The sequence below is a fragment of the Felis catus genome, chromosome E2, assembly GCF_018350175.1.
Source record: "Felis catus isolate Fca126 chromosome E2, F.catus_Fca126_mat1.0, whole genome shotgun sequence".
NCBI lineage: Eukaryota > Metazoa > Chordata > Mammalia > Carnivora > Felidae > Felis > Felis catus.
This window is the reverse complement of record NC_058382.1, coordinates 34,918,357-34,939,083: the sequence shown is the minus strand read 5'-3', so window position 1 is coordinate 34,939,083 and position 20,727 is coordinate 34,918,357. Positions and strand designations below refer to the sequence as shown.

At 53.0% G+C, this 20,727-nt stretch overlaps 1 long non-coding RNA gene across 5 annotated transcripts; it reads left to right on the top strand.

Moving 5' to 3' along the window:
- The first annotated feature begins 17 nt into the window (after positions 1-17).
- Positions 18-20,453, top strand: LOC109494892. Of its 5 annotated transcripts, none has more exons than XR_006590420.1 (4): positions 18-1,067; positions 1,169-3,272; positions 4,157-7,362; positions 9,759-20,453. It is a non-coding gene; the product is annotated as an uncharacterized LOC109494892 (long non-coding RNA). The 5 variants fall into 5 exon arrangements; XR_006590417.1 differs by having other exon boundaries at positions 18-1,305; positions 2,937-3,272; XR_006590419.1 differs by having other exon boundaries at positions 18-3,272; positions 4,157-4,418; positions 6,964-7,362.
- The last annotated feature ends 274 nt before the right edge of the window (positions 20,454-20,727 follow it).

Genomic DNA, 20,727 nt, shown 5'->3' with positions numbered 1-20,727 from the left:
CACCCTCAGATCATGACCTGAGGCCGAAATCAAGGGTTGGACGCTCAACCGACTGAGCCACCCAGGCACCCCAGTAAATTTGTTCTTAGTTTATTTTTTTAATGATATTTTTCTTTCCTTTGTGATGTGAACATAGAGCTCTTTCCAAAGCACATCCCATACGCTCATGCTGTGAAATATCTTGCGGTAAGCACTTACAGGACAAGACATCTGTACAGATACTGATTTATAACAACTCCAAGCTACACTAAATGGGGAAAAATGTGAACAGCATATGATCAGTAGAATCATCTTACTAGGCATTGGGGCCCGAGTCAAGCTTAAGACAAAATGGCATCTAGTCCAGATTGCTCTTAATTCCCTTAGCAAGTTGTCACATTGGAGCCCCACATGCTCTTTTGTAACCACACCTACTGTCCCTCAGCATTGGAGCCCATCACCAATGGGCTTGAATTTAGGGACTTCCTTGCCTTGAATTTAGGGACTTCCAGGAAAAGTGTTTCTCTAAACACTCGAATCACATAAGGGAGCTGAAAGCTTACCCCACACCCTCCCTTATACTGCTTCTTGGGCATATGGTCCCTCAGTGGGATGGCCAACCCCGGCACAAATAGTTATATTCACAGAAGTTAAACACTTCCATGATGCGACTACCCTGTGTAAATTCGCTGGGGGGCGGAGAGGGGTGGGCAGAGAAGAGCATGGGTGGATATGCCAGATCTTGAAGGATACAGTTAAACTAGTACAGTGACTACATCTGGAGACAATAGTTATTGTGTCATTTGTAGACTTTGTGTACTATAAAAAAATGTTTTTGAAAAGTAATGTAAGAATTTCAAAGTCAATAATAAAAGGCCATTCTAGATACTGGGCCCTCCCAGGGAATCCCCCCTGGGTCTGGTTTCGTCCCACAGGGATGACGCTGGAAGCGTGGGCACCAGCCACTTAGACTTCGGTGAGACGTAAAAACCGTGCTGAATTTGCTGTTGCCGTCACGGCCTTCTGTGAAAGTACATGGCAAGAAGCGCTCCTCTCCCACAACCCGTACCCTCCAGAGTGCGCTGCGGGTAAGCAGCAGACCTCTGCCGCAGCAGGGCCAGGGGTCTGGAGGGAAAGGTGCTCCGCTGCCACCTCGTGTGACTTGCCGAGTTTGCGTTTCTCCCCACAGTTGTCGAGCGCCTGACACTCGGGTGGGCCCAGGACAGCTCTGCCCTTTCTCTTCCTGCTAACGACTCGACTGGAGCCGCCTCTTTCACGGGTGCTGCCCCTCTGATGGGGTCAACACACAGAGGGCCGTCAGCCCAGGTAACAGGACCAGCCCCAGTCACGTCTGAATGTTGTCCCCTTGTCCATCCTTAAACATAGTAGCGTTGTTGTTGTTAGATCCCGTGGGCCTGTCCCCTGAGCCTTCAGGGTTATAGTTGGAATCCTCAGAGATGGGTGGCGGTGGGGTGGCCAGGGACTTCAATAGAGCTCCCTATCTCTGGTCACTGGACGCTGAAATCTTCCTTCCAACATGGTGTCTATTGTGGCCTGAAAGAAAGATGCTTTTGTGGAGGCGAGGAAATCTGGTTAACTTTTCATCTCTCTTCAGTGCCAGGCCATCAGGGAAGTGCTCCTGGAAGTCCAGAGAAACACAGCAACACACTCTCCTCCACACAGAGCCCCTTTCACCCCAAGGCACTTGTCAGACTATGTATGGGGATTACCTCACCTCCCTCTTTGGGGTGGAAGGCGACAGCTGTCCACTTCCCAGATGCTTTGCATATCCATTTGAGAGGAAGTGAGGGGGCGTTGGGGGTGATGGGGTGTATTATCTAAGCTGGACCCAGGCCAGTGTGAATTGTGGAACCAACGAGTGCACGGCCCCTTGCCCTCGGCTTTCCAGCTCACCAGGAAGACGGCGACAAACCATTAGGAGGCTGAGCACAGGAGGAAGGAAAGGACAGGCTGTGAGGGTTAGTGGCCTCCTTGGAGCTGGGGCCAGAGTGACCTTACAGTGGAGAAATTGAAGTGGGCAGGGTCGCGTTATCAGGCGCCTTGGAGGTCATGGTGTGTTTTAGAAGGAATTGCCTTCCAAGTGAGAGTGTTAGTTAATTGTCGTGAACTTTGAAGGGACAGGTGTGCAACCATTCCCAACAGGATTCATCTTGGGTGAGAGCAGATCCACTGTGGCCCTTATTTGCCACTGGCCGACTGAATGATTTTCCTGTAGCCAGACTGGCCCCCTCCTGGGGTGTCTCTCAGGAAAGTCAGGCATGCCAAGGGACAGACCTCCAAGCTGATTTCCCCAGCACCTCACCAGATTTAGCCAAAAGCCTCACTGAGAATTCACTGAGAAAGATTTTGGCGCTCTCCTTGTCTAAGCCCTCTCTTCCTCTTCCTCCATTTTACTGATGAGGATGCCACAGCCCAGGGAGACATGGGCTGGGACAAGGACCTGGATCACCTGACCAGTCACATGCCATCCCTGTCCTGCTTGCGTGGGCACTCCCCCTGTCCACCGGCATCCTGTGTGTCTGGGCGTGCCCTTTTTATAGAGAGCAGTGAGATGTGAGAGAATGTCCCCCTGGGTGGCTGGGCCAGGCCAGACCCCACTGCCGGAGAGATCTCAAGGCCAGACTCGGCTCTGTCTCCACAGTGAGGCCTTGCCTGGTTGTCCCCTCATGGCTGCATGTTAGCTTACCTTCAGCGCTGAGGTGAAGAGTGAAAAGCTTGTAGGGCAAAGGTTTCTGTTTCACTAATGGATCATAAAAGTAGCCTATGTTCATGGGAAATATAAACCACAAAAATAATATAAAGTCAGACAGAAGCCCCAGTTCCCATTTCTGATCTGAAGGCATTTGAAGGGGCTAGGCCAAGTTTTACCTGCTTTACGGGTATTTGTTTTACTGAATTATCGCAGCACTGGAACAGGAACCATTCTCGTTTTACAGATGAGAAGACCAAGGCACAGAGATGAGTGTTCCTGAGCTCACACAGTGATGCCCCCCTTGGCGGAAGCAGATTTCAAACTCAGGCTGTTCAACCCCCGCGCTGGGCTCTTAAATCACTTGACTTCTTTGACCTGCTGTTTCCTCCTCAGCAAAACCAGCCTGATGGGGAAAACACATGAAGTGTGCCTCAGAGCTGGGCTGGAAGAGATGCCTACGAGCGAGATGTGTTGTTTTCACACAACAAAAAGCTATACAGCAACGAAAAGGGACAAATTGCAGCTACAGGTGCAGCAGCAGAGGAAGCATATGACTCCCGTGCATGGTGAAGACAGCAAGGTACAGTGTATCAAGGATGATTCCTTTTCTGTATGACTTAAAAAAAACTTCTTTAACGATTACTTATTTTTGAGAGAGAGAGATAGAGTATGAGCAGGGGAGGAGCAGAGAGAGAGGGAGACTCAGAATCCGAAGCAGGCTCCAGGCTCTGAGTTGTCAGCACACAGCCCAACATGGGGCTCAAACTCACGAACTGTGAGATCATGACCTGAGCCGAAGTTGGATGCTCAACCGACTGAGCCACCCAGGTGCCCCTCCATTTCTATATGACTTTTAGATAAGCAAAACAATATATTCCAGGATGCATTTATAAATGACAAGCCATAGTGACAGCAAGGGGACTGGGTATCTCAGAACTCAGGACACTGTTTCACCCAGGGGTGGGGGATGCGGGTGGGAGGACGGGGGGGCATGAGTGACAGGAGAGGGGCTTCATGGAACTTCCAAGGACCACCAGTGCTTTATTTCCCAACCTGGGGAGTGTTTGCACACCGATGTTTGCTTCATTACAATTTGAATCACACTGTGGAGTATATTCTTCTGATTGTATTTCTCAAAAAAAAAAAAAAAAAAAAAGTCAAATTTCGATTACTTAGCCCTGGCCTATTAAAATGCACTCGCTTGAGGCCCAGCTCGTCAAAATGCAGATTTTCTTTCAGGAGATCTAAATCTGGCTGAGAAATCTGCATGTTAACACCTTCCCCTGGTGATTTGTGGGGTTTCTGGCACTGAGAAGCTGTTCCAAGAGCAAGAATCGATGCCATACCTGCAGAGAGGCCAGATGCTGGGAAGAAAGGAAAGCATAAAGCAAAGCCCCTCTCAGACTTTAAGTTCCTTTGATACAAAATTCTAGTCCGGAACTTCCATCTCTGCACCTTTTCCAGAGCCTGCAAATACGGAGTCCTGTAATGCAAACCACGAGTGCCTCTGAGCTGTGGTAGGCGCACTCCAAATCGCAAATCCGCAAGGCATTGCACATCTGGATGGAGCACGGGCCTTGGAAAAATTGTGCCTCTTGGTATCCATGGTGTCTGAAGCAAAGCAAAACAGTATGTGAAGGGTGGGATATGGAAACACGGTGGCTGGAGCCCCTTATTAAGGGGTGTCGAATGTCACTGACAGCCGCTGCCCTTCTACTGCATGAAGGTAATAAATGTTAACAGGGACTCTCACGAGTTCTCTCATCACTTGGGTCTCCCCCAGCTGTCTTCCATCAAGTCTTAAGTTGTGAATCCTCCTGGCAGTTGGGAGGGAATACAGTAAATTCAGTCGATATGGTAGAATAGGCCTGTACACACAGTAGCCCCTGGGTTCCAAGGCCCCCTCCAAAGCTGCCCCCACCCCAAGGCTGCCCTCATGTTCACTTGAAGTCTAAAGAACAGAAGCCTTCCAAGCCTCTTTTTTTGGTATTGGAAACCTACCTATGCCAACATGTCAGGTTCTTGGTGACTGTCAGGAGCCCCCGCCTAGGAGAGGTAGTGGGAAGCCACAGTTCTCCCCCTCCGAGCTGGCTACCGGGAGGTGTGCTGCTGGGAAAGCAAATCTCAGACCCCACGTGCGACAGTGACTAGGAAGCACGTGAAAAAGACTCCTGCCACCGAAAGCTTGGCAAAGCGTCTGTTCGCTCTCTGCAGATGCACGTCCATGGGGAACAGGAGGATGGGTGGCAGGGGAGAGCAGAATCCCACGGGAATCTGCTGCTAAGGGTCTGCGGGTGGGGACGGGGGCAGTGAACTCCCTATAGGAGTTCCAGACTCAAACCTTCTGCAGATCTTAGGTGGTTGGGCCTGCCAAGTTCTCATGCCCCAAGTCTACTGGGGACAGAGGTACCTAGATAACATTTCTGGCCACTCACATATTTGGACTGGATTCATTTCACCAACAACGAAGTTATAATGACAGGGAGTAGAGATTCGTTCCCGGAGGTTGTGCTCACTTTGGTCCGTGTGCTGGCAGAGGGGAAGGGGAGCGGAGATACTCGACACAAGTTCCTTACCAGCCCTGGGCCGGCCCCGGCCCCAGGGAATCCCAGCAACCCCAAATAAGGGAAATGAAGAACCTCAAGCTTCTTTAGGCAGCGAACCCCACAGGGGCCACCAGCCTTTGCTGTGGGAAGAGGGCATTAGCTGTCCCCTTGAACCCCACTTGCTCGGGGAAGCTGTTGAGGCCTGAAGGGAGCTTCAGGTCACCTCACATTCCCCAGAAGGCTGAGTTTACATGGTGTGGGGAACCCAGGGTGGCTGCCACCTTCCCCTCCCACTGGGGGCTCCGTGAGCCTCAGAGGCACCAGCATCCAGAAGCTCTCCAAACCCCATACTTCAGGGATTTTTATGGAGGCCTTATCATGGGGATGAACCCAGGGGATGGGTGGGGGGAAGTGCTGAACATCCCAGGCTTCTGACCATGCTTGGTCTTTCAGGTCACCAACCCCTGTGCTGAAGGTAGCCAGGAAGGAGCCTGCCAAGAGTCACTTCATTAGAGCAAAAGATATTCCCATCACCCAGGAAACTCCAAGGGATTTGGGAGCTCTGTGTCAGGAAGCAAGGGCAAACAAGAGATGCTCCTAGCACCTTAACAGAGTAGGAAATTACAAAGGTTTTAGGAGTTCTGGCCAGGAGCTGGGTTCAAACACCAAAATATATAGTTCTTCTGCCATCATAACATCCCATTGTAACAAGGAGTTCATGGCTGTGCAAAATCCCCTGGGGAGCCCGGCTGCAATTTTCTAGGTGCACAGACCTTTAAAAAATGAAGTCGATTTAAAATCCATGCTAATACAGTAGCAGGAAGCTTCTAGCAGTCTGTGGCTATTTAAATTACATTTCATTTAATTTAAATTTAAAGGAAAATTCAATTCTTTTGTTGTACTAGCCACTTTTCAAGCGCTCTGTAGCTGGCTAATGACCACCATATTGGTCAGTGCAGATAAAGAAAATTTTAATTGGACAATGCTGTTTTAAATGCCTTCACTAAAACAATAAGACTTTATCACCATCAAAGAAAAAATAGTTTCAATGTAGTATAATCGTGTTTTTAAGAACAGATTTGAACAGGCTTCCCAAATGTAATTGTGCATAAGAATCATCTAGGGAATCTTGTAAAAATTCACGTTCTGATTCCGCAGGTCTAGGGTGAGGCCCTAGATTCTGCATTTCTAGTAAGCCCACAGGTCGTGCTAATGCTGCTGGTCTTTGGACCATCCTTTTGGGCAGTGAGGGATCACTGGATTAATTAAAAAACACCCAGGGTGCATTTTAGTGATGAACCTTGGGAATGGGAAGCAAGTTCGAAATTGCATCATGAGTGATGAGCGTCATCTTTCACTCCTGGCCAGATACCTTGGCCGCTGTCGACTTCATTCAGACAGTATGTCTCAAGCCTAAATTTCAGGCCTGTTGTTAGGCCCCGCCCAAAGGCCCGTTTCCCAGAGTGATAGGTCCTGGCGTCAGGAACAGCTTCCCTCTTAGGGCCCCATCAGGCCAAAAGGCCCCGGCTCCCCCGGGAATCAAGGCGACTTGCCATGACAGCTGTCGGGGACAGCTCCTCTCAGAACAGTGAACTGGATGCCTTGTCTCAGCCTCCCCTTTATTTCTTGTCTTTTTCTCAAATGTAAAAATAGAGAAGTTCAAAGCCCCCATATTCCCACCACCCCAAATTACCACCGTTACAATTTGTCACATATTCCTTCCAGTGCGTCCCGCGTATGTTGTTGATTCAGTGGCCTGAGATGAACATAGCCGCCGAGTGTTCACACCTGGTGTGGTGCTGGCCCTGTGACTTACCTAACTACGGGATGTGGCGGAGGTGATGCTGTGCCAGCTCTGAGGCAAAGTCTTGAGGAAGCCTGACAGTTTCTGGGTTTTCACTGATGGAAGCTCTTTGTGCCCGGCCACTCTGCTGGAGTGATCACGTTGGCGACTGCGTGGAGAGACAGCCGGACGAGGACTGACCAGGAGGCCCAGCCTACGCGGAAAAGCAAGGCCTTGGCTTGCAGCTGAGTGAGGCTACCCAGGTGGCTCCCAGCAAGACCAGCCAAGGGACTGCCCCAGAGAACCCGGCCAAGGTGGAAGAACCAGGAGCAAATAAAACGGTACTGGTTTGGGGGCACGGGGGTGGTTCATTCAGCTGAGCATCTGACTCTTGATTTGGGCTCAGGTCATGATCCCAGGGTTGTGGAATCAAGCCCTGCGTCAGGCTCCATGCTGAGCTTAGGATTTTCTCTCTCTCTCTCTGTCTCTCTGTCTCTCTCTCTGCCCTCTCCCCCGCTCATGCTGTCTCTAAAATAAAATTAAAATTAAAAATACCTTCATTGTTTTAAACCAGGAGGTTTTGGGGTGGTTCCTAGGTGGCCACAGTTTACCAGAACCTAAGTGACACAGGACATAGGTAATGGAAGCGTAACCAGCCGATCCCCTGTAGGACCTGCCCCTTCCGGGTGCTGCCCCCTTATCCTCAGACCACAAGTGCCTTCAGGCAAGGGTAGCAAAGGATTAAATGAATTCACAGGAAGAGCAGGTAATATTTATTTACTGGCTAACATATATCTCATCTCAGTCCCGAAACGTATATGAGGTGGCTTATCAAAAATATACGTAATGAGGGGCGTCTGGGTGGCTCAGTCGGTTGAGCGTCCGACTTCGGCTCAGGTCATGATCTCACGGTCTGTGAGTTTGAGCCCCGCGCCGGGCTCTGTGCTGACAGCTCAGAGCCTGGAGCCTGTTTCAGATTCTGTGTCTCCCTCTCTCTCTGACCCTCCCCTGTTCATGCTCTGTCTCTCTCTGTCTCAAAAATAAATAAACGTTAAAAAAAATTTTTTTTTTAAATATACGTAATGGAAGATTGTCTTCAAAGTTTGCAGGGTGAGGTGGAAGGGACAAGGCCAAGGGCAGGAGGAAAATGCCACTTGCCAGGTGAAGGTCCGTGAGGACATGCCCGCTCTCGTGTTTGTGTGGGGCGGGGGCTGTGAATGTGGCCTCGTGAGCCCGTGTGACCAAGACCTGGAGAAAGAAAGCAATGATCAGGCCTGCCCCAGGAAAGGGACGACATGGAAGGAGCCAGGAATGAGCCAGGGACCGCGCGGTGGGTGCGAGGAGCCAGCAGGGGGTAGTGGGCGGTGAGGGTGGCTCCAGGGATGGATGGTAAGTCGAGGCCAGACTCCAGCTCCAGCTCAGCACTGAGGAGCCCCCCTGAGAGAACAGCGGCCACTCGGAAAGTAGCAAGTGCCCTATTCCTGCACAGATGCTCCTGAGGTGGGCACTGCAGTGACAGCCCGGCCTTGGGGACTCAGCTCCGAGCATCCCGGGGCCCTCTCCGGCCCAGTCATGCCTCTCCTTGTCCTTCCGCCTGAACTGGCCCTGGGTGAGAGGTCACTGCTCAAAGTGAGGCCTGGCCAGTCCAGTTCAACTGCAGGGTCCAAAAGAGCCCTGCATCTCCTCGAGCCGAGGGTGGTTCTGCCATTTTGTGGTGTCATCCTTGCCGGGCATCTGTTCCCGTGAGAAGTACCATCACAGATGGTGTGCGGTCAGGTAGGAGCTGTAACTTCCAGCCTCTGAGTTTTGTTAGGGGGTTGGGAGCTCAAGAAAGGCTCTACGCAGGAGGGCTTTGAGGGGCTAGGAGGTGGGGACACCGGGCTGTAAAGGGAAGGGCGATCTGGGCAGAGGGAACAGCAGATGCAAAGGCCAGAAGTGGGCGTTCCAGCTTCCTATGTAGCAAGAGCGTGCAGTTCCTCCACAGGCAGCAACCTTGGGCTTGGGGGTAGGCCCAGGACTGGCCACAGGTGGGCCTGGCTGAGGTCGGGCTGAGGAGGTTGCTGCCCTTCAGCTCCCCTGGTGCTCCTTGTTCATGGGGAGGAGGACTTCGTTCTGGGGGGAGAAGGCAGCCCCGGACACTGGGGCAGGCGGGCTCCTCACCCCCATGCCTGTAGCTCTGGCCTCCGGCTCTGTGGGTTTGGGCCTGAGTGTAGGGCTGAGGGTCGGGGGCTCTCTGGTTCTGTTCCCCACCCCTAATCCCTTGCAGCTGTTGTCCTCCCCAGGAAGGACAGTTGTGTTGGAGGGAAGGGAAATAGTTATTTTGAGTTGGTCACTGGCTTCTGACCAGGGGACAACGGATGGCTGTGTTGGGGCCTGGCAACAGGGTGGGCTGGAGGGGCCAGAGCTGGGCCTGGCTGGGAGGGCAGCCCACATGATTAATTATGGGGGGTGCTGGGGAGCGGGACATGATCCTCCCTGAGGCTGGGGCTGTAGAGACCAGCGAGGAAACAGGCTCGAGATCGGGTTTGCCCAATAGAGAGCTAGCGTCCTAAGTGTAGTCTGGGTTCGCTGGAGGGGTGGGGAAGGTGGACACAGCCTCCCATATTGGCCCCTGTGCCACTGGCAACAGTGGAGAGGAAAAGGAGGTCCCTGTGACAGAGACTGGGTCTGTGGGGAGGGCTGCCTGTGAGGGGCTAGGCTGGCGGGCAGCCTGTGGTCACTGTTCACCCCCTTCCAGGCAGACCTTCCCAGCACCTCCTTCCCAGCAGAAACCACGTTTGGTGGAGACCATACCCTCTGGTGGCATCTACCCTTCTTCTCTGTGGGATCACAAGCAGGTGAGAGCACTTTGGGGCAGAAGGAGCCAAGCGGCCAGAGGTTACCCCCTTCCCTCTAGGGCTTACCATGGTGGGCTTGAACCCTGGCTCTACCGCTTACCAGCCCTCTGAACTCAGGCCATAAAGTGGGCCTCCCTGAGCCTTCCCATTTACAGAAACAGGAATTACGATAGTGATAAGCCCCTCCTAGAGCTTTGGTGGGGATCCCCAGAAACTGGATGGACTGTGCTTAGGGTAGGACCCGGCACCCACGGGTGTTGTCATGGTGACTGTTCTTGCCCTGTTTCATCATCCTCACGGACATCATCCGGGTTGGCCACCCTCTAGGGGATCTGTGTGCCTGCCTTCACAGAGGGCTCCAGAAGGGGCTTCACGAAGAGGAGAAAGGAAGAAATCCTCACCAGGGAGGGAGGTGGAGGTTCCCAGAAGTGCAGGGAGGAGGGAGGAGCCCACTGGACTGTAAGCCCTGAGAGAGCAAGGCCTGCATCCATTTCTTCCCTGCTGTGTCCCCAGCACTGAGGACAGTGCCTGGCACAGGTTTGGTGCTCAGAGCACATTTTTTTCAATGAACGCATGGACTTTTGAGCGGATCACTGCGTCCCTGGAATGTGAACCTGCCCTGGGCTTCTGGCTGGAGATAATTGAGTGCTGAATTGTTGACTGGTTGGTGATACAGGACTCAGCCTTCAAATTCCTGTGCCTGGAATTTGATCATGGAAATACAGAGAGCAGGGCAATTAGCAGTAAGGGCTCAGGAAGCAGAAGTGAGAAATGGGGTGGAGTTGATCCCTCCAAGAGCGAGGCAACCCGGGCACCCTGGGGGAGAGCGGCTCTCCAGCTCCCAGGCGCCCCTCCATCTTCCCAGCTACTTAAGTGGTCAGAGGAGGGAAGTGAGAGGGAGGAGCAGGGTGCTCCCCCCCATCCGAGAGACCCTCCACCACAGGGAGCTCATTCCCCTTCATCTGCAGGCCCCTCACTGAGCCCTGCTATGCACTGGCCTTGGCACTTGGGTCTGGGGCAGAACCACAGCCCTTCAGAGTGGCCTCTGTGATAGGTAGGAATCCAGACAGGGCAAGAGGAGAGGGAGCACTTCTTGGAGGAGTCCATGTCTACTGTCTGCAGTGGTTGCTGAAGGGTGGAACAAGTTGGCCAGGGAAAAGAACAGGCAATGACTTTCGAGGCAGAAGGAACAACGTGGGCAAAGGCCCAGAGATTGGAGAGGGCCTGGCCAGTTTGGGGAACAGCAGGACATTCCATGTGGCCAGACCACGAGTTGGGGTGGGGGGCGGTGAGGGATGGGGCAAGAGGGGGCACCGGGTGGAATCTCCCCTCCCGAGTCAGAGTCTGCCTGTGCTGGAGTATCCAACCCAGCGCTGAGAGGGGCAGCTGCACTCGAGTGACCTGTCCTCGGAGCAGAGCCAAGTGCAGGCCTCAGGGTTCAGCTCTGCCACCGGCTGGTTGTGTGACCCAGCAGCTGGGATGACTACCCCATCTGCACAGTGAAGGGGCTGCCTTGGTGTTCTCTAAGGCCCTGTCCCTGGCTCAGAGGGTCCCTGGGTTGGGGGAGGGCACTGTGGGCTTCTGGACCTGGGGCAGCAGGATGCAGGGAGGATGGCCTTTGTCAGGAAGTGCCATCCCAGGGGCCAGCGCCATCCAGCGGGTGCTGCCAGCATTCACTCCAGGTCCAAGGATCAGGCTCAGAAGAGACACGTCCCAATGGCTCCTGGCTGGGTGGCTTTGCTCTTCCCTGGGGAGACCCTGTCTACTTCCCCAACCACAGAGGAGGTCTGGGTTCCATGGTGCCGGGCCCTGGGCTGCCTGGCTTTTCAAGGATGGCTGACTCACGGCTTTGGCAGCCCTGGCTCAGCCTTTTCCCCCAGCTGAGGACCGAGGGGGATTGAGCCTTTCTCTGGCATCTTTCCCACCCCTAGCTGCCTGCCAGGTTCAGGCCTTTGCAGATGGGGCGAGGGTCACATCTTTATCTGGGGCTTTGCTGTCTGGGTCCCAGGAGCCCTTTCCTGCACAATTTCACCTGTGTTCCTCACAGATGCACCTTCTAGACAGGGCTACTGCCCCACTTTGGTGTGGGAGGTGGGGCACTGAGGTTCCAGAAGGAGCAGGAACCCTGCCTAATGATACATAGCTGGGCAGTGTCAGACTTGCAGCTGTGAGGTGTAGAGAGCAGTTAAGCTGCCGCCCACCCCACCCCCACCCCCGTTGTCACAGAGAGGGCACTGTGCCTGAGGACCCCACATTGGATCCCATGCAACCTGCAAGGGAGGGTTTGGGCCACCTGAACTCCAGAGCTGCTTCCCAAGGGCATAGTCAAGAATGTTCCCTAAGGGCTAAGCCTTTCTCTCCTTGGGATCCTGCCAGGCAGGAGTGGGGAAGTAGGGAGCACATAGGTTAAATGCATGGCTTTTGGGGTCCACCAGCCTTGACTCTAAATCCCCAATTCTACCTCTTTCTCAGTGTATAACTTGAGGAAGATGCCTCGGTCCCAGGACAGAGAATCACTGTTCCTCCCTCGCAGGGTAGGAGGAAGGGTAAGTGAAATGAAATAATCTGTTCATGCACTCACAGAAATATTCAGCGTCTACCTACAGTGCACCAGGGGCAAGATAAAGGAAAGAAATGAACAGAAGTTCCTTCACTGAACTTCCCATCTAGCTGGGGAGACTGACAGAAAAATGCAGATGTGATAAAGGATGAGGCAGGCTGGAGGTGGGGAAGGTGGGGAAGGGCAGGTAGAGCCGGCAGAGCAGGCTCTCAGAGAAGGAGGCTGGCAAGAGCATTCGAGGGGGAAGGAATGGCATCACAGAGTCCCCAGGTGGGCTGCCCAGCCATTCAAAAGCCGGGGATGGGGCAGAGCAGGTGAGAAAGCAGTCAGCCATGGGGGGCGGTGGGGGGGGGGCTCAGCGAGGTGGGGAGGCTGTCCTCCCCTGTGACAGGTCTGCAGGAAGTTGGCCCTCACAGCCGTGCAAGGTCAGGGCCTGTGTGTACACAGGACGTGGCAACTGTGAGCCCACTTTCAACTGCCACAGTTTGAGCGTGGCCTTTCTCCTTTCCTGCCGCTACTCAACCTCTGCCTCAGGTCCTTGGGCCCCGAGGCCTCCCCCACGGTGGCCTGTGACCCCCCCACCGGGGGCACAGCACCCCCCAGCTGCCTGCCACCGCCTCCTACTTGGGGCGGGCCGTGTGTCTGCTCTGGCCGGTCTCGGGGGCTTCACAAAGGCTCCTTTCACCAGAGGGCATCGTCGGGGGACTGGGCGGGGATGTGGTGCCCTCCTGCCCGTGGGCATAAAGACCCTCTTTCTCTTCTGCTGCACCAGCCTCTCGACTGGCGGGCGGAGGGGCCAGTGCGGGGAGATTCTTGTCCTTCCCTTTTAAAGTATGGGCGAGACTGGGGCCAGGCAGACAATGGTGGTGATTTACAGTCTGCTGGGCCCCAGGGCCGCCTGCCGGGGTGGCACTGATCAGCCAGCAACGCTGGGAGCAGAGTTGCGCACTGCAGGATCTAGGGGTGCCTGCCTGGGACCCCATAGAGGGGGCCCTGACTCACCAGCATAAAGTGAAAGGTCTGGGCTTAGAGTTTCAGAGCCCACACCCTCCCCCCACCAACTCTGCCTCAACTGGCCTGTTAGGGAGTCCTCCTGGCTAGCATATCCCTGGATTTCCCACCACTAAGCCATGTCAGGTGTCTCGCAGCTTTGACATTCTGTGCTGGACAGACACCTGCCTTCAGAGGGAGCTGGGCAGGAAATGGGGACCACATGAGGGACCACACGGTGACCATGAAAGCCCAGGGGGTGGGGAGGGGTCCTAGTCTGGAAGTGACTTGGAAATGAGTTGGGGTGGGGCGTATGGCTTTGCAGATGGAGGGGATAGGTGCAGAGGCCCAGAGGAAGGACAGGCCCTCAGCTGAGATGTGCCAGGAGTGGGTGAAGGCACTCGGTGGGGGCAGGGCCAGCAAGTCTGGTACCACAGAAGGGACTTTATCCAGAAAGCCATGGGCCCTCTCCAGGGGTCTGATGTGAGCCTGCAGGAGGGGACCACAGGGGAAGAGAGAAGCTGGGAGATGGGTCAAGGAGTAAGGGAGGCTGGAAAGGAGCCAGTGGGGACCAATGGAGTGGTGGCGAGGAGGTGGCTGAGCCACTGACCCAACAGAAACAAGAGGGAGAAGGGGGCAAGAAAGCAAAGGAGAAAGCAGGGAAAGGGAAAGTGAGGCAAGAAGAGAGGCACCCAGAGAGAGGGAGATGCTGAGTGAGGAGAGACCCAGAGAATGGACAGAGGGACAGGGGAGAGGAAGGAGGAGGAACATAGGTAGTAGCAGAGAAAGCAGGAGGCAGAGAGGGAGTGAGGGGGAGGGAGAAAGATCTAGGCCATAGCCAAGCAAAGGAGTGAGAGGCCAGAGGACTTCCCCCAGTCCTTACTGGCCTAGACCTTCCCCTGCCGGTGCCCCCCATGCCCTGCACCCCAAGCCCAGTCCTCGCTGGCTGGGGAGGGCGGGGGGGGCTAGTCTGTTCTCCAGCTCACAGAGGAGGAAATGGGGATGATCTGGTTGGAGATAAGCAACAACTTTTTTTTTTTAATTTTTTAAATGTTTGTTTACTTATTTTGAGAGAGACAGAGAGAGCAGGGGAGGGGCAGAGAGAGGGAGAGAGAATCCCAAGCAGGCTCTGCGCTCTCGGCACAGAGCCCTACGTGGGGCTCCATATCACGTACTGTGAGGTCATGACCTGAGCCAAAATCAAGAGTCTGTTGCTTAACCGCAGGCACCCGAATAAGCAGGAACTTCTTGATTACACAACAGAGCAGGCCCACAAGGGAAGTGGTCCCCTCATTGGGCCCCTGGCCTCCCCGAGGCAGGGGATTGGTCACCATGACCCCTCAAAAGACATGGACTGAATCGTGTTCCTCTGGGTTGACAGGACCCAGTTGTGGAGGACGATGGTTTTCAGATTGTCTGCCTCGGTTTCCCTCAATGAGGCAGAGATGTATTTAGGAGCCTGGGTTCGATGATGGGGTGGGGGCAGGGGCTCTGGAGCCAAAGCTGGGCTGGTGACGTGACTGTGTGTGCATCCAGGTGGCCTTGGGACCTTCTCCTCTCCACCCCAAGCCTTCATTCCAGGAAAAGGGAGAGGGGTGGAGGGCAGGACTCCACTGAGTGTTTCCAGGGAAAAACTGATTCTTCCAGAGAACAGGCGGCCACGCCACCTCCCCTCCCCCCTTCCCCCCTCCACTCCCTCCCTTTCTGGCAGAAGGAGCCCAGCAGCTGGAAAAACCATGCTCTGCTCCGGGCTCCCACCCTTAGCTCGGCTGAGCCCAGGCAGTCCTGCAGAGGGTGTGTGTGTGTGTGTGTGTGTGTGTGTGTGTGTGTGTGTGTGAACTTATGGTGCAGCCCAAGTACAGGTGGGAAATGGAGGAGCCTGGCCGTCATCACCTGCAACCACAGGGTGGGAGAGGCAGGGTGCGTCAGTAGGGGAGAGAACCGAGCCTGAGCTCATTCCCCAGAGCTTCAGTTTTGTCATCTGAGATGTGAGTGTGACACTTGCCCTGCTTCCCTAATAGGGGCTGGCGTGAGGATCACAGAAGCCAAGGTGGGAAGAGCAGGAACATGTCCCTGAGCTCCCTGGACACCCGTCGTCCTCACACCAACCCTTGAGGCAGGTGCTATTACTGTCCCCATTTGCCAGTGAGGGTCCTGAGGCCCTGGGGGGTTCTAGTGTCTAAGGTTGCAAAGCACATCTGAGGCAGAGCCGGGATTGCAGCTTCCTGCCTGGTGGTCTAGGCGGTGGCTTTTCTCTCTTCCTTCCTCCAAGCATGAACTGAACGAGTTCCTGGAGGGGCTATCAGCACAGGCATACTCCCCTTCCTCTCTGTCTTCTGCCTGGCCCAAACCCTACCACAATTTCCCTGCCTTCCCCAGATAGGTCACTCAGTGAGCTAGGGATGCTGAGTGAGGCTTCTGGACACCCCTCCAGCCCCCACCCCGTTTCTGGGCATGGACCCCTCCTCCTATAGGCTGCTCAAAGGGACCCAGTCCTTCCTCAGACCCTCTCTCTGCACCCTGACTCCCTGTCCTCAGTGTAAACACCATTGCCTTGTGGCTGGATGACCTCGGTCCCGGAGATCAGCCCCTGGGTTGGTCAGGCTGGAGACCCAACCACCACCACCAGGGGGCAGGAAGCAGCAAGAATGGTGACCACTCCCCAGAATCACCTTTTCCCTGATCAGTTCACAACTCCCCTTCTCCAGACACCTGTTCATCCTTATCTCCTCCTCCCTCCATACTGATATGCTGCCCAAATTGTGGAGTTGGGGTACCCTAGGAATAAGTATGGAATCATGGTTTTGCTTTTATTTGTCACCTCGAGCAAGTGATACTACCTCTTAGGAACCCCATTTTCTCTATTTGTGAGACAGGTACTTATCCATTCATTCACATCCACCCATTCATCCATCCATCCACCCGCTCACCCACCCATCTACCCAACTACCCATCCATCCATCCATTCATATGTATGGAATGCCAGGTCCTGGTACAGGTTGTGGAGTACTAAATGACTGCATGAAGTATAGATTTGTTATCATTTAGCCCCTATTTCCATAATTAACCATATTTCTGAACATCAGAGACCTTGATTTCCAATGAGCACAGTAAGCATAGAAAGGCAAAGCTTAGGCCAATACATATACTCACTTAGCATCATGCAGACTGTCAGCGGTGGCCACCCACCCAAGCCCATGATAACCCACCAGCACCACACTGAGGGTATCAGAGGACTGGCTGTTGGGACATTGCTGCCACCACCCGACACAGGCCATCAAGACCATCAGGACCATCAGCACGGCCCCTACAACCCAGGCAGGCCAGCCTCACAACCTTATACCACCGTGGCACGTCTGTCTTTGTGGAGGTATGGTTGTAAAATGGGGTGACCTAAAAAAACTCGTTTTTGAAAGGCTATTTTGAAGCTTCCAATATTTAGGCCCTTGCACAAACTATCTTCTATCATGTAAATCTCAAAGTTGTCTTTAGGGTAGGGAGTAGAGCTGAGAGGCCCCTTGGCTGGGCTGTGGGCAAGTCTGACGAGGCTTCCAGGAGAAGGAGGCATTTAGGATCCTGCTTGCCAGTCTAGAGGGGACTTGTATAGGGATGATGTCCAAGCCAGAGAGAGGAGCAGAAGGTGGACAGAGCTGGGGACAAGTCCAGAGCATCCTCTACACGGAGGCCTATGGCCTTCCCAGAGCATGCTTGACATACAGCCAGGCTGAGAAACACAACCATGGGGAGGGAGGTGGGACGCAACCAGGAGATGGGGCCCAGGGGCATAGTCACCGGGCCTGCTGGGAAGGCCTCGGGGCTGGGGGTGGCCCCCACCAACCGGGCTCAGGCCGTGGACTCAACCAGTATCAGTCCTGAAACTGCTGCCCTCCCTGGGCTCAGCTTAGTCTGTCAGATGCTAAGTTCTCTCTGGAGCCCAGTTCTGAGCTCTGCGATACCTCAAATGCCACACCTGCCCTGGAGCGCTCACACATGGCATGGGTGCTGGACACTCCCTGAGGCAGGTGCTGCTCGTGTCCACCCAGGTCCCAAGGCTGGTGCCCCTTCCCTCAGCTGCTATGCTGTTGGCTGCTCTCTGCTCACCCCCATCCAGAGGCTGCCCTTGGCTGATGGGCACCACATTACCTGGAGATGCCCAGGAGGTTATAAGCAATGACTGACATGGGCGTATAGCAGCCCAGGCCCCGTGTCTCTGAAGTCCACAACATCTTTGGTGCCATTCATGCTCTAGAGTTCCTCGGGGGATCGGGTTGAGGCAAGCTTTCTCCCGAAACCACGTCTCACTCAGCTTCCTCTTCTGCCCTATTCTGCTTCCCTCCCTTTCCTGTGGATGGAGGCTCTCAGTAAGCCACTTGCACAAGAAATCCTCCCTCAGGCTCTGCTTCTAGAGAGGTTGACTTAAGATACCCACAAAACTGATCTGGTGGCCTCTCCTTTAGAATGGGGTATCAAGGTTTCGTGGGGGGGGTGTGGCCCAGTCTTGGGCCATAGGAGAGCCCTCCGGAAGATGTGACCTTTGAAATGGACCTTTGAAATGGAGGTTGAGTAAGAACTGTTGAACTGAACAGCTAACTGGGGCTGAATGCTCCATTTGATATATCTTGCTCAGGGTGAGGGAGGGTGTGAGAGGCCAGAGGAACAATACCAGCAAAGGCCCTGAGACAGAAAAAGGCGGGACGTGTTCCTAGGAGAGAGGACCTGTGGCTGGAGGGGAGGAGCATGGAAGGGAGGTAGGAGATGAGACTAGAAGGGAAGTTGGGCCACAGCAGAGGGTTGCTGTCACCAGGCGGTAAGCCCAAGTCATTCAGCACCACACTGTGAATGGACTGTCATACTCTCTCTTGCTGAATCCAGATACAGCCTCACAATCCTCACCCTGCACCTGGCAGGCTCTATCAATCTACTGAATTAGCATTTGAGGTGACACCCATTTTCTGTCCTTGCCCCAGAGCAAGCCCAGGCTGGGTCTGTGATGTGACAAATGGGCCAAGTCCAGAGGCCTGGAGAGGATGGGCTCAAGTACAGTAGAGGCCTCCCCAGGGAAGCAGCCATTGTGGCCCATAAATAGGTTAGGCGGTCAGGAAACGGGAAATCCTGACAACACAATGAGGCCTGGGGCACAGGGGTTTCCTCCAGGCTGAGGGCTGGACGGAGGCTGCTTCTTGGGCCAAAAGCCTTGCTGAAGCAGGACTCCTTGACTGTTGGTTCCAGATGCCTGGCTCTTCCCACAGTCCTCAGGGGGACTCAGGGCCCAGCCTCACCCAACCCGGCCTAGACAGGGCAGCTGAGGACAGACAGGACAAGCCAGGACAGGCAGCAGAACCCTGAGGGAGAGGCATAATGGGCTCGGCTCTGGGCTGAGCCCCGCAGTGGGTGGTGGGGGGCTGTGAGGCAGCCAGGCCAGGGGCCAGGGGAATGGGGTGGCCCCAGAATCAATGGGTGCCCGTGCCAGGCCCTCTGATCCCTAGGAGCCTGCACACCTCTAACATCTGTGTTGGTGGACCTGTCCATGCCCTGGGTTCCCCAAGGGTGTAGCAATACCAGGCTGACCCTACCTGGACCCCAACGATGGAGAAATAATGTGGGCCCTCATTAAAGAAACAGGCAACCTGTAAAACCACGTCCCAGAAGAATTTTAAGAAAATCAAGTCATAAAACACAATGCCCTATATGATCTCTATTTTGTTAAAAAGCACACAAACATAAAAATCTCTGTGAATGTGTGTGTGTGTGCACAGAAGAGACGGGGAAGGGCCAACAACATGTCTAAGTGGTAGGTTTTCAGAGGATCTTATTTTCTTCTCTGTTCTTTTTCTGTATATCCTAATTTTTCTACAATGAACTTTGTAATCATAAAGAAAAACAAAAAACAAAAAACACAACACCCAAATCCGACAATGCCTCTTTTCTTTTAAGTACAATGTTTACAAAGACTGTTTAAAGAAGTTGGGGAATGTTGATAATCTAATGCTGAGTAGAAAACAGGATACAACATTGTATACATTGTATGTAAAGGACGAGCCACTCGGGGACAGGAAGGAAGCTCACAGGGCATCCAGGCCAACGGCTTTGGCAGGGGCACTGTCATAGTCCCGTCCATCTACAGTATATGAGAATCCCCACACCCTCGCATACACTGGGTGTCACTAGTCTTGAACATTTTTGCAATCCAGTGCTTGGAAGACAGTCTCATTGTAATTTGATCCGATAGGTGAAGGATTGAGTGTCATAATCTGCACATCTCTGATCACTGAGCCTCTTTTTGCCCCCTAAAACATTTTATTAAGAAAATTTCAGCATACAGAAAAGTAGGAGGAATTGTACAGCGAACACCCACTTACCCACCACGTAGTCCTACAATTAACATTTTACCAGGCTTGCTTTAGCACATATTGATCTATTCATCCATCAATTCTTATTTTGGGGGGCACATTTCAGAGTAAGTTACAGGCATCAGTACACTTCCTCCCTAAACACTGGAGCATGCATATCATTACCTGGAGTTCAATATTTGCTTAGGATTCTTTTTTTTTTTCTGCTTTCTGTAAAATGCTCATAGGGTAATGCAAAAATCGTAAGTGTATCATTTGATTAGTTGTGACAATGCATACATTTGTGTAACCCAGATCTCTATCATGATATAGAATGCAACCCCCAGAAAATTCCCTTTCGTGCCTAACTAGTCAATCTCTGCCCCCATCCTCCAGAGGCAACCACGGTATTTACATTTCCACCACAGATTAGTTTTGTCTATTCTGGAACTTCCTATCAATGGGACCCTAAAGTTTGTACTTGCTTGTGTCTGACTTCTTTCATCTCATATTATTTCTGTGAGATTTATCTAGGTCATTGCAATAGTTAATTGTTGAGTGGTGTTGAATAAATTCAGCATATATTGCTTTATTATTGAATAGCATATTCAATATCCATTGTATGACTATCCAAATATATATTCTCTTATTGATGAATACCTGGGCTGCTGACATTTTTGTTTATGAATATAGCTGCTATAAACATTCATATGCAAGTCTTTTTGTGACCCATTGCTTTCATTCTCCTGGGTGAATACCTAAGAAAGCAACTGAACCAGTCTCTTCCTATGTTTCCTAACCTTGAATATTTCTTTTCCCTATTTTTTTTGGTTTTTTCTTATTGATTGGTAGGCCAGGAAAAGCCAGGACAGGCATGATTAGTGTTGAACCCTAGGGATACAAAAAAATTTAAGACAGAGTCCCTACTCTCATGTCGCTCATAGCTTAGCAGCATAGACAGGCATAGACATAACCAGGATGTGATATGGT